Genomic DNA, 11,852 nt, shown 5'->3' with positions numbered 1-11,852 from the left:
CAGATCATATTCTCCTCAGAGGCTCTAGGTATCTCTGAGTTAGGGTCTTTTCCTTCCAAGAATTTTTCTATGGATCCACCTTTCCTCTGACCCTTCTTCATTTTGCTAAGATCTTGAGTTGGGGAGGGTCTAGTTCACAGGGGCTTGTGATCACTAGAGGCTTTACTCACTGAGTGCAATTTCTCTGACTAGCCAGTAGTAGGTGCTGGTTGCTTTCTCTGGAGTGTTTGTGACCTTGAGGCCTTCTCCCTTAGATTGAAGGGAGGGCTTAGAGCTCTTGAATCCTTTTGCCTTCATTCAGTGGTGGGCTTTACTCTCGGGTGAGGTCATTCCTCTCCCTATTGTCAGCTGGGCTTGTTCTTCTGCTTACACACCTGTGCCTGAGACAGAAGTAGTCTGCTATTGTTTGTTCTGGGAAGGGGCCTCAGCTGCAATGGAGATGTGGATTCATTGTTCCTCAGACCAGAGGAGCCCAGGGATGGTGTCCAGCTCTCCTGCACCAGAACTCTCCCCCCAGCCCTATAGGCAAGCTGCAGAGGGTCAGTGCCAACACCAGTGCCTCTGCTCCCTAGTTGACTCAAGCCCCTGCTGCATAACCCAACCACTGCACCAGCAGGTCCGGCTCTCAGGCCCTCAGACTCCCCAGCTCCTATTCAGCAGCTAATCTGTCTGATCCAGGGCTGAACCGCCCTCTGCACCCAGACTCACCTGCCCGAATTTGCCCCAATGGTGCTGCAGGAGACAAATCCTGAGGTAGATGTTCTTTCTCCTGGTTTTTCTTTCTGGGTTTTGTGGGTTGGATTTCTGTTAAGAGGTTTGTTTCATGTGATAGATGAGGAAAGATCAGGAGACTTTAGAACTGTGCCTGTCTTCTCTCCACCATCTTGGCCAGAAGTCAACCCACTGCTTCTTTTGGAACTACTATTTCTAAGCAAGGTTCATCATAAGATATGCTCTCAAATATGCACATACATACAAAACAAAACAAATATGAAAAAATTAAAAAATTGGTGATGAAAAAGATGACAACAAAAGTTCATCCTTAAAGGAGGGATACCAAAGGAATAAAATATAAAGTGTATAGACATGTAGTCATTGAATGAGAGCTTAGAAATTAGCATATCTTTGAAGGAGGAAGAAATAAAAAGGAGGAAAAAGTAAAATGATGCTTCTTTGTAAATGAAGTAAGGAAAACGATGAAAATTAGGTAGAATGGTAAATGACATTGATAGAAGAATGGAAGGGAGAGAGAGAGATGGAGAGAGAGAGAGAGATAAAATGATAATTTATTTTTTTCAAAAATTATATAAATATTTAATTTGTTGTCAAAGGACATACAATGGCAATTTATAAACAATCATTTTTGCAAGTTTTTGGATTTTACAATTTTTTCTCCCTCTTTCCCTTTGCTCCCCACCCCAACAGAAGGCAATCTGACAGTCTTCATATTTGCTTCCATGATATGCATAGATCCAAATTGAATATGTTGAGAGAAGAAACAGATCAAAAGAAAAGAAAGAAAACATTAGAGAAAGCAAAATTATATAATACATACGAAAACTTTTATAAATTGAAGATAATAATCTTTGGTCTTCATTTAAACTCTACAAATCCTTCTCTGGATTCAGATGGTATTCTACATCACAGATGCCCTAAAATTGTCCCTGATTATTGCACTGATGAAATGAGCAAGTCCATCAGGGTTGAGCATCACCTCATGTTGCTGTTAAGCTGTATAATGTTCTTCTGGTTCTGCTCATCTCACTCAGCATCAATTCATGCAAATCATTCCAGGCTTTTCTGAGATTCTATCCCTCATGATTTCTTATAGAATAAAAGTGCTCCATCACATGCATATACAACAGTTTGTTCATCCATTCCCAAATTGATGGCATCCCTTCAATTTCCAGTTCACTGCCACTACAAATATAGCTGTTATGAATATTTTTGTATATGTGGGATTTTCACCTCTTTTCATGATAACTTCAAGATATAGACAGTAGTGGTATTGCTAGATCAAAGGGAATGCAAATTTTATTGCCTTTTGAGCATAATTCAAATTTGTTCTCCAGAAAGGTTGGATCAGTTCATAGCTCCACCAAGGATGATTTCTCACATCTCCTCCAGCATTGATCATTGTCCCTTCTGGTCATATTGGCAATCTGAGAGGTATGAGGTGGTACCCCAGAGATGCTTTAATTTGCATTTCTCTAATCAATGATAATTTAGAGCAGATTTTCATATGACTATAGCTTACTTTGATTTCCTTGTCCAAGAATTGCCTTTGCAAATCCTTTGACCATTTGTCAATTGGGGGATGACTTGGTTTGTTTTTTTTTTTTATAAATGTGACTCAATTCTCCATATATTTTAGAAATGAATCCATTGTCAAAAACACTAATTGTAAGCATTGTTTCCCAATTTACTACATTCCTTTTGATCTTGATGACAGTGTCTTTGTGCAAAAACTTTTTAATTTAATGTAATCAAAAATATCACTTTGTTTTTCATAATGTTCTCTATCTCTTCTTTGGTCATAATCTGCCCCAAGTAAACTATCCCTTCTTCTCCTAATTTGCCTATAATATTGTCTTTTATGTCTAAATCCTGCATCCATTTTGACCATCTTGGTATAGGGTGTGAGAAGTTGGTTTAATCCAAGTTTATGCCATACTATTTTCAAGTTTTCCTGGAAGTTTTTTTTTTTTTATCAAAGAGTGAGCTCTTATCCCAGAAACTGGTGTCTTTGGGTTTATAAAAAAAATAGATTTCTATAATTATTTACTGCTGTCTCTTTGTACCTAATCTATTTCACTGATCCACCACTCCATTTTTTAGCCAATACCAGACAGTTTTGATAATTGATGTTTTATAATAAAATTTTAGATCTGGTATGGCTAAGTCATCTTCTTTTGCATTTTTTCCATTAAATCCCTTGAGATTTGGGGGGGGGGGGTTAAGACAATGGGGTTAAGTGAGTTGCCCAAGGTCACACAGCTAGGTAATTATTAAGAGTCTGGGGTTGTATTTGAACTCAGGTCTTCCTGATTCCAGGACCAGTGCTCTATCCACTGCACCACCTAGTTGCGCCAATCCTTGATATTCTTGACTTTTTGTTCCTCAATATGCATTTAGTTACTATTTTTTCTAGCTCACTAAAGTAATTTTTTACAAATTTTATTAGTATGGCACAAAATAAGTAATTTAATTTAAGCAGAATTGACAATTTTATTATATTAGCCTGGCCTATCCCTGAACAGTTGATATTTGCCCAGATCTGATTTTATTTGGATCAAAAGTATTTTGTAGATGTTTTCATAGAATTTCTGAAACTGCCTTGGCAGGTAGATTCCCAAGTATTTATGCAGTCTGAAGTTATTTTAAATGAAGTTTCTCTTTTGATCTCTTGTTGCTGTATCTTGTTAGTAATATATAGAAATGCTGAAGATTTAGATGGGCATCTTTGCTAAAGTGGGGTTTTTTTGGCATTTATGTATGCCATCATACCATTTGCAAAGAATGAGAGTTTTATTTCTTCATTCCCAATTTTTATTCCTTCAATTTCTTTTTCTTCTCTTATTGCTGAAACTAACATTTCTAATACAATACTGAATAATGCTGGTGATAGCAGGCATCCTTATTTCACCCCTGATATTATTGGGAATGTTTCTAGCTTATCCCCATTATATATAATGCTTATTGTTGTTTTCAGATAAATACTGCTTATCAATTTAAGTAACAATCCATTTATTCCTATGCTCTCTAATGTTTTCAGTAGGAAGGGGTGTTGTATTTTATCCAATGCTTTTTCAGCATCTATTCAGATAATCATATGATTTCTCTTAGATTTGTTATTGATAGAGTCAATTATGCTGAGAGTTTTCCTAATATTGAACCAACCTTGAATTCTTAGAATAAATCTGGCTTGGTCATAGGGTATTATCTTAGTGATAATTTGCTGCAATCACTTTAATATTTTATTTAAAATTTTTTGCATCTATATTAATTAGGGAAATTAGTGTATACATTTCTCTCTCTATTTTGACTCTTCTTGGTTTAGATATCAGCATCATATTTCAGTCATAGAAGGAATCAGTCAGAGTCCCAACTTCACCTATTTTTTCAAATGTTTTATATTGAATTAGAACCAATTATTCCTTTAATGTTTAATAGACTTCACTTGTGAATCAATCTGGCCCTGGAGATTTTTTTCTTAGGGAGTTCATTGAGAGCTTATTGAATTTCTTTTTCTGAGATGGAATTATTTAGTTATGTAATTTCCTCTTCTTTTAACTTGGGCAATTTATATGTTTGTTAATATTCATCCATTTCAATAAGATTATCAAATTTATTGGCATATAGTAGGGCAACATATTCCAAATTATTACTTTAATTTCCTCCTCATTGGTGGTGAATTCACCTTTTTTCATTTTTTGATTCTATTAATTTGATTTTCTTCTTTCTTTTTTAATCAGATTAATCAAAGATTTATGTATTTTATTATTTTTTCATAGAATCAACTCATTAGTGTTATTTATTAGTTTAATAGTGTTCTTGCTTTTTGATTTTATTAATTTCTTCTTTAATTTTCATAATTTCTAATTTGATATTTAATTGGGGATTTTTAATTTGTTCTTTCTCTAACTTTTTTAATTGCATGCTCAGTTCATTGATTACTTCTTTCTCTTTAGTATTCATAAAAAACATTTAGAGATATATATTGTATCCTTTAATAAGTGCTTTGTTTCCCATAAGTTTTGATATGTTGTCTTGCTATTGTCATTGTCTTGAATGAAATCACTAATTGTTTCTATGATTTGGTGTTTGATCCACTCATTCTTTAAAATTAGATTATTTAGATTCCAATTGGTTTTAGGGCTGTCTCACCATGTCTCTTTATTGCACGTGATTTTTATTGCATCATGGTCAGAAATGGATGCATTCAATATTTCTGCCTTTCTGCATTTGATTATGAGGTTTTTATGATCTAGTACATGGTCAATTTTTGTGTAAGAGCCATATACTGCAGGAAAAATGTATGTTCCTTTTTATCCCCATCCAAAGGTCTATAATGTCTAAGTTTTCTAGCATTCTATTTACCTCCTTAACTTGCCTTCTTGTTTATTTTGTGGTTAGATTTACCTTATTTTGAGAGAGGGAGGTTGAGGTCTCCCACCAGTAGAGTTTTGCTGTCTGTGTCTTCCTGTAACTCTTTCAGCTTATCCTCTAAGAATTTGGATGCTATACTGCTTGGTGCATACATATTTAGTACTGAAATTACTTCATTAACTATGGTACGTTTTAGGAGGATATAGTTTCCTTCCTTACCTCTTTTAATTTATCTGCTTTGTCTGAAACAAGGACCCTTGTTTGTTAATATTCATCCCTGCCTTTCAGCTGAAGCATAATATATTCTGCTCCAGCCTTTTACCTTTACTCTGTATATCTCTCTGCTTCAAATGCATTTCTTGTAAGCAACATATTGTAGGATTCTAGTTTTTAATCCACTCTCTTACCTGCTTATGTTTTGGGGGAGAGTTCATCCCATTCACATTCAGTCATAATTATTAATTCTTTATTGCCCTGATTTGTATTTTTTCCCCTTATATTTATTTCTTCAGTATTTTGTTTCTGAGTACCACCTCCTTTTGTGCTCTTAGCCCCTTCTTTAACCCCCTCCCTTTTTCTTCCCCTTTCCTTTTATTCTTTCCTTCCCTTCATTCCATCAATCCCTTGTTTCTTCTCCCCCCCCCCCCACTTTCCCCTCTTTTTTTGCAATGCAATGGGGTTAAGTGGCTTGCCCAAGCCAACACAGCTAGGTGATTATTAAGTGTCTGAGGTCAGATTTGAACTCAGGTACTCCTGACTCAATGGCCAGTTCTCTATCCACTGCATCACTTAGCTGCCCCCAACACCTAGCCACCCATCCCTCTCTTAATACTTGAAAGGTAAGATATGTTTCTAAACTCAACTGAATGTGTGTTAATCCCTCTTTGGACTAAATCTGATTAGAGTAAGCTTCAGGCAGTTCTCATCTCCTCCCTTCTTCCCCTCTATTGCAATAGGTATGTGTACCTCTTTATGTGATGTAATTTACCCCATACAATCTCCCCCCTTGCTACCATCTCTTTATTGTCCCCCCTTTTTAATGAGATATTATCTTTAAATCATTCCATCAAAGTCATAGACATGTCATGGCTGTCCATTCCTTCTGGTTAAGTATATTCCCTCTAACAGAGTTATAGTTCTCAAGAGTTATGAGAATCTTCCTCCCAGGTGGGGATATAACCAGTTTTATCTTATTGGGTAACAGGTTTTTTTTTTTCCTTTCCCCCGTCTACCTTTTTATGTACATCTTGAGTCCTATTTAAATACCAAATTTTATGTTTAGCTCTGGTCTTTTCATCAGGAAACATTGAAAAGTCTCCTATTTTTTTTAAATGTCCATCTTTTTTCCTGAAAGAGAAGGCTCAGTTTTGCTGGATAGTGAGTTCTTAATTGTAATTCAAGTTTCTTACTCTCCAGAATATCATATTCCTGGCTCTGAAATCCCTTAATGTTGATGCAGCCAGGTCCTTTACAATCCTGACTGTAACTTTTTGGTATTTGAATTGTTTCTTATAGGCCACTTATAGGATTTTCTTTTTGATCTGATAGTTCTGGAATTTGGTCACAATTGTCCTTGGGATTTTCATTTTGGGATAATCAATGTATTCTTTCAATGACTGTTTTGCCATCTGGTACCAGGATATCAGGGTAGGTCTCCTTCATTATATCCGGTAGTAATCTATCCAGACTTTTTTTCCTTCAAAGTTTTCAGAAATCCTATGAATCTTAAATTGTCTCTTCTGGATCTATTTTTCAAGGTCAGTTATTTTGTCCTTGAGGTACTTTACGTTGTCTTCTATTTTTTGTTGTTTTTTTTATTTTGTGTAACAGATTCTTGGTGTCTCATAAAGTCATAAGTTTCTACAAATTCTAATCTTTTTTAAGAGAGAAGAATTTTCTTTCTTTACCTTTTGTGTCTACTTTTCCAATTGGTCAATTCTATTTTTGAAGGAATTTTTATCTTTTCCCATTTGCCCAATTGTGTTTTCAAAGGATATTTTTGTTGTAAGAAGTTAATTTTCTTTTGTATTTCTTTTCCAAATTTTTCCATTTGATGTTGGAACTCCTTTCTGATCTCTTCTAAGGAGTCTTTCTGGGCTTGAGACCAATTTCTATTCTCCTCTGAGGCACTATTTCCATCTGAGCCATATCCTTGTCTTCAAGGTAACATTCATTAGACCCTACTTTGTACTGGCCTTCTCATTTTGGCCTTCTCATTTGCCTGGGGTCTTGTGTTGGGGAAAAGGCTGGTTCTTAGAAATTCAGTGTTAAGATTCCTAGAAGCCTTGTTCCCTGGAATTAGCAACTCCATGGAATTACTCAGTGGGTCCACCAGTAAGGAATGCCAGAAGTTTCCTCTGAATTATCTGTGTTCTGGTACCTGTGGTCCACTCCCTAAACCTATCCTTGCACAATATGGACTGGGTCCTCAGGCTAGAAAGTTAATCAACTTAATTAGCCATCATCTGGGGGAGATTTCCCACCCATACCCAGGCCTTGGGGCAACATGCAAGTACCTAGGACTGTTTCTGGTTGTTCTGGAGAAAGTTTCTGAAAGAAAGAAAAGGGGTCCTGGTGCTCCAGATGGAAATACATGGAAACTGCAGTCCAGGTCTTCCAGACCAGCCAAGTTGGTCTGATGGATGTCTGGGGCAACCCACTGGAGCTCTCCCATCCACCCACCATGTTCACAGAAAATGCTTTCACTGCTGTTCTCAGATCAGTCCCCCAGCCTCACCACCCCCGACCTGGCTCTCTGCTCTCTGCCCCAGCCCATCCATGCTCCCTTGGAACAGCCTTTGCTGGTAGATGTTCCCTTGGTTCTTCTCTGGATCCAAAATCTATTAAGAGGTTTGGTTCATGTTAGTTCTGTGAGAAAGCCAGGAGAGCTTAAAACAGTGACTGGCTTCTCTCTGCCATCTTGGCTGGAAGTCCTAAATAATAATTTTAAAGGAAAGTTTGAGGTAGGATTAATACAAAATATTTTAATGCAATAAAATACAAACCTTACAAATGTAACCTTAAATTTGAATTTAAAAAATTCTCCAATAAAACCAAAGATATTGTCTCAATGGATAAAAAAGCAACACTTTTTAATATAAAAGAAAAATATTTAAAAAACATAAATAAGAAAAAAGAAAGGATAAAATAAAAATCAACTGTGCTGGGAAATCTTTTTAAAAAAGCAGGAATTCCAATTATGACTTCAAACAAAAAAGTGATACAAATTCACAACATCAAGAAAGGTAACAAATAGGAAAATAACATTATTTTTAAAGACATTATAAACAATAAAATAACACTGTATGTGTATATACATATATATGTGAATATAAATGCAATGGTGAAACATTGATTCATTGAAAAAAGCAAATAAAATTGAAAGGCATGTTTAGTAGTATAGTGATTTTAGGAGACTTTAATATTTCTATTTCTCATGTACTAAAAGGAGAATATAGAGATGAAGTTACAAATAGAAAAATTAAATTTTAAAAACATATCTTCTGAAGGAAAATATGAAAGAATATTCCTGTTGTTCAACATGTATGGCTACATTTACAAAACCACAGTGGCAGAAAACAGAGCAAATCACAAGCAAATCTAAAAAAGCAAAATTATTAAGTTCATTATTTAGAGACAAAAATGCAGCAAATGTACTAATGAATCTAGGAACACGACCAAAAAAGGAGATCTAAATAGTAGGTAAATAATGAATGAAACAAAAAACAAGTTAGAGAAATAATAAAAACCATGGAGATAAGAATGATGAGACAGCATACAAAAATATTTGGAAAGTAACTAAAATGGTCCTTATAGAAAAATGTGTATGTCTGATACCTTTACATGGCAAAGGAAAAAAAAAGGTTTGGTGAACCCAAATATGCAATTATAAGAAGCTTAACATCAACAAATTCTGAAACTCAAATATATAAAAAGGAATCTTGAAAAGTCAGCATTTGGGGTCGAGGTGGCCGGCGGGGGACGATGGCGCCCAGCGTGGCCACGGCACCGGAGCTGAAGGAGAGCTCGCCCAGGGGCATCCGCGCCGTGCTGCTGGGGCCGCCCGGGGCCAGCAAGGGCACGCAGGCTCCCAGGCTGGCTGAAAATTACTGTGTTTGCCATTTGGCTACAGGGGACATGCTGAGACCCATGGTAGCTTCTGGCTCAGAACTGGGCCAGAGACTCAAGAAGACAATGGATGCTGGAAAACTGGTGAGTGATGATATGGTTGTGGAACTAATCGAAAAGAACCTAGATAGCCCTCCTTGCAAAAATGGCTTTCTCTTAGATGGCTTCCCTCGGACAGTGAGACAGGCAGAAATGCTTGATAACCTCATGGACAAGAGGAAAGAAAAGCTAGATTCAGTCATTGTGTTTAACATTGCTGACTCTCTACTTATCCGGAGAATCACTGGAAGGCTGATCCATCCTGCAAGTGGCCGTTCCTACCATGAGGAATTCAACCCCCCAAAGGAGCACATGAAGGATGATGTCACTGGGGAGCCTTTGATTCAAGGTTCAGATGATAGCGAAACTGCTTTACAAACCCGTCTAAAGGCATACCACTCCCAGACTATCCCCTTGGTGCAGTACTACAGTAAACGAGGGATCCATTCTGCAGTGGACGCATCTCAGTCCCCAGATGTGGTGTTCGCCAGCATCCTGGCAGCCTTCTCCAAAGCAACATGTGAGAAAGCTGGGGAACAGAGAAGTTAAGGGACTTGCCCAAGACCACTCTAGCACCAAACGACTGCAGGCCAAGCAAGACCACACCATTGCTGAACAACTTCAGAGCAAGAGTCCAAGCTTTTAAGTGCTGGGCAGAGGGGAGGGGTTGGTGAGGAACAAGAAGGGGTACAAGTATTGGGGGAGATTGTTTTAGTGGGCCATTGTTTTTACCCAATTCAAGTGGGAGTTTTATAAATAGTAGTTAGTTGGGAAGGGTATGTTGTGGGAAGAGGGAATATACAATTTTAAACCTCCCAAGGTGGAGGGTATGGGAAAGAGGAGGAAGGCCTAGTATTAATTCTACAGGATCCCTTGGGCACATTTACCTTTCATCCAGGAATGTGATTGTAATTGAAAAGCCATTGACCTAAGACTTCAGTTGTCATTTATGGTCCTCTAAGCTTGCCAGATGGGGAGAACAGGGACTCCCTGTATTGCCTCCTCTCTGTTCTGTACCTCATAACAGGGTAGGTTTTGGTTGCTGACCTTAACACCCCATATAATGTGACCAAATAACAGTCCCCATGTTTAGAAGGGTGGTGAAGAGTGTATGTGACAAGGGTGGCTGCATATATTGTTTAATTGAACTTAAAGGGGTGAAGCCCAGGGAGGTTGAGTCCTCCCACTTTACTTACCTCTGATATTGACTCACTCCATTAATCTCAAGGGAAAAGCCATCATCAGAGAGTGCAAGTGTGCATCCTCTGTTCTTGCCTTCTTTCTACACACTGTGTAAAGAATCTTTTCTTTTCCTTTTTAAAAAAAAAAAACTTTGAAGATTGTCTTATTCCAAAGAAATTTCTTCTCCCCAACTCTTGAGGCTGAAACACGGCAGCTCTGTGGTGGTGTGTTTTGTTTTTAAAAAAACAAGGTGCCTTTCACCTTTAACTGACCAAATGCTGCTCATTTTGGCCCTGGAATCAAAAAAATGTATTATTCATTAAAAAAAAGTCAGCATTCAATACGTGCTTTTTGACAGAAAAGCAATAAAGTAGAAGAAAAACTATAGAAATTATATAACTGAAAACTTAAGATTAAGAAAATGTATGAATCATTAACAGCCTTGATTTTTAAAAATAGAGAGTAAAATCAAATTACCAACCAAAAAAACTGTTTGAATTCATTAAGAGCAGAGAGAAAATAAAAAGATTTATCAGGTTCATTCTCACAACACAGCTTGAGATTCTCCTAACTTTTCCGTCTTGGTCCCACCTTATATTTTGCCCTGATCTCGCATCTTTCAGTTCTCTTTAATGCTTTATTTAAATATCATTGTTACATGCAGGAAAAATTGAGGACTTAAAAAATATGAATAGGTTAAAATAATATAAAGAGATAGACTGGACAAGTCTTTGGTCTAGGAAATTCCTAAATGAGGAAACATCTTCTCCACCTTTCTCCAATAGGGGCTGTGTGTGTGTGTGTGTGTGTGTGTGTGTGTGTGTGTGTGTGTGTCTGTATACATTTTTATGTATACATAGATTCCCAAATTAAGAAACAGATTTTTAAATAACCTTTGCTCAGGAAAAATAACCAGGAGAGTGTAAGAAATTTTCAAAAAATGATATGAAGAGTCATTTTAACATGAAAATGAATAAAAACTAATCATTATTTTCAATAAGCATGAAAATTTTTCCCAAAAATTTTAAGATAAGCAAGAATGTCTCTTCTTCCATTTATTACTTATGAATCCATAACCTTTTTTGTTTCCTGGTCTCCTTTAACAGTCTAGTGAGGAAGTCTATGAATCTCTTCTCAAAATACTGTTTTTAAATGCATGTATTAAAATACATAGACTTGCAATAGAAACCAATTACGATGGATTATATAATTGTAGATTAAGAATCTATACAAGTTGAGTTTCTGAAGAGCATGTAAAAATAGTTAGATATGGACTTTCAAGTGTTTATAGTATAGTTGGGGAAACATAGCAACCAATATGGAAGAAGTCAGTAAAAATACAAATTAGCATAAAATTAAGAGTTATACTGATTCTTACCAAATGCTTTAAGAAC

The 11,852-nt window shown here is 36.5% G+C and overlaps 1 pseudogene; it reads left to right on the top strand.

The window, feature by feature from the left end:
• The first annotated feature begins 9,084 nt into the window (after window positions 1-9,084).
• On the top strand, window positions 9,085-9,973 carry LOC141489714 (adenylate kinase 2, mitochondrial pseudogene; annotated as a pseudogene).
• The last annotated feature ends 1,879 nt before the right edge of the window (window positions 9,974-11,852 follow it).

This window comes from Macrotis lagotis, chromosome 5 (assembly GCF_037893015.1).
Source record: "Macrotis lagotis isolate mMagLag1 chromosome 5, bilby.v1.9.chrom.fasta, whole genome shotgun sequence".
In the NCBI taxonomy this organism is placed as follows: Eukaryota; Metazoa; Chordata; class Mammalia; order Peramelemorphia; family Peramelidae; genus Macrotis; species Macrotis lagotis.
Note: the sequence above shows the minus strand (reverse complement) of the source record. Positions and strands in the feature narration are given on the sequence as shown.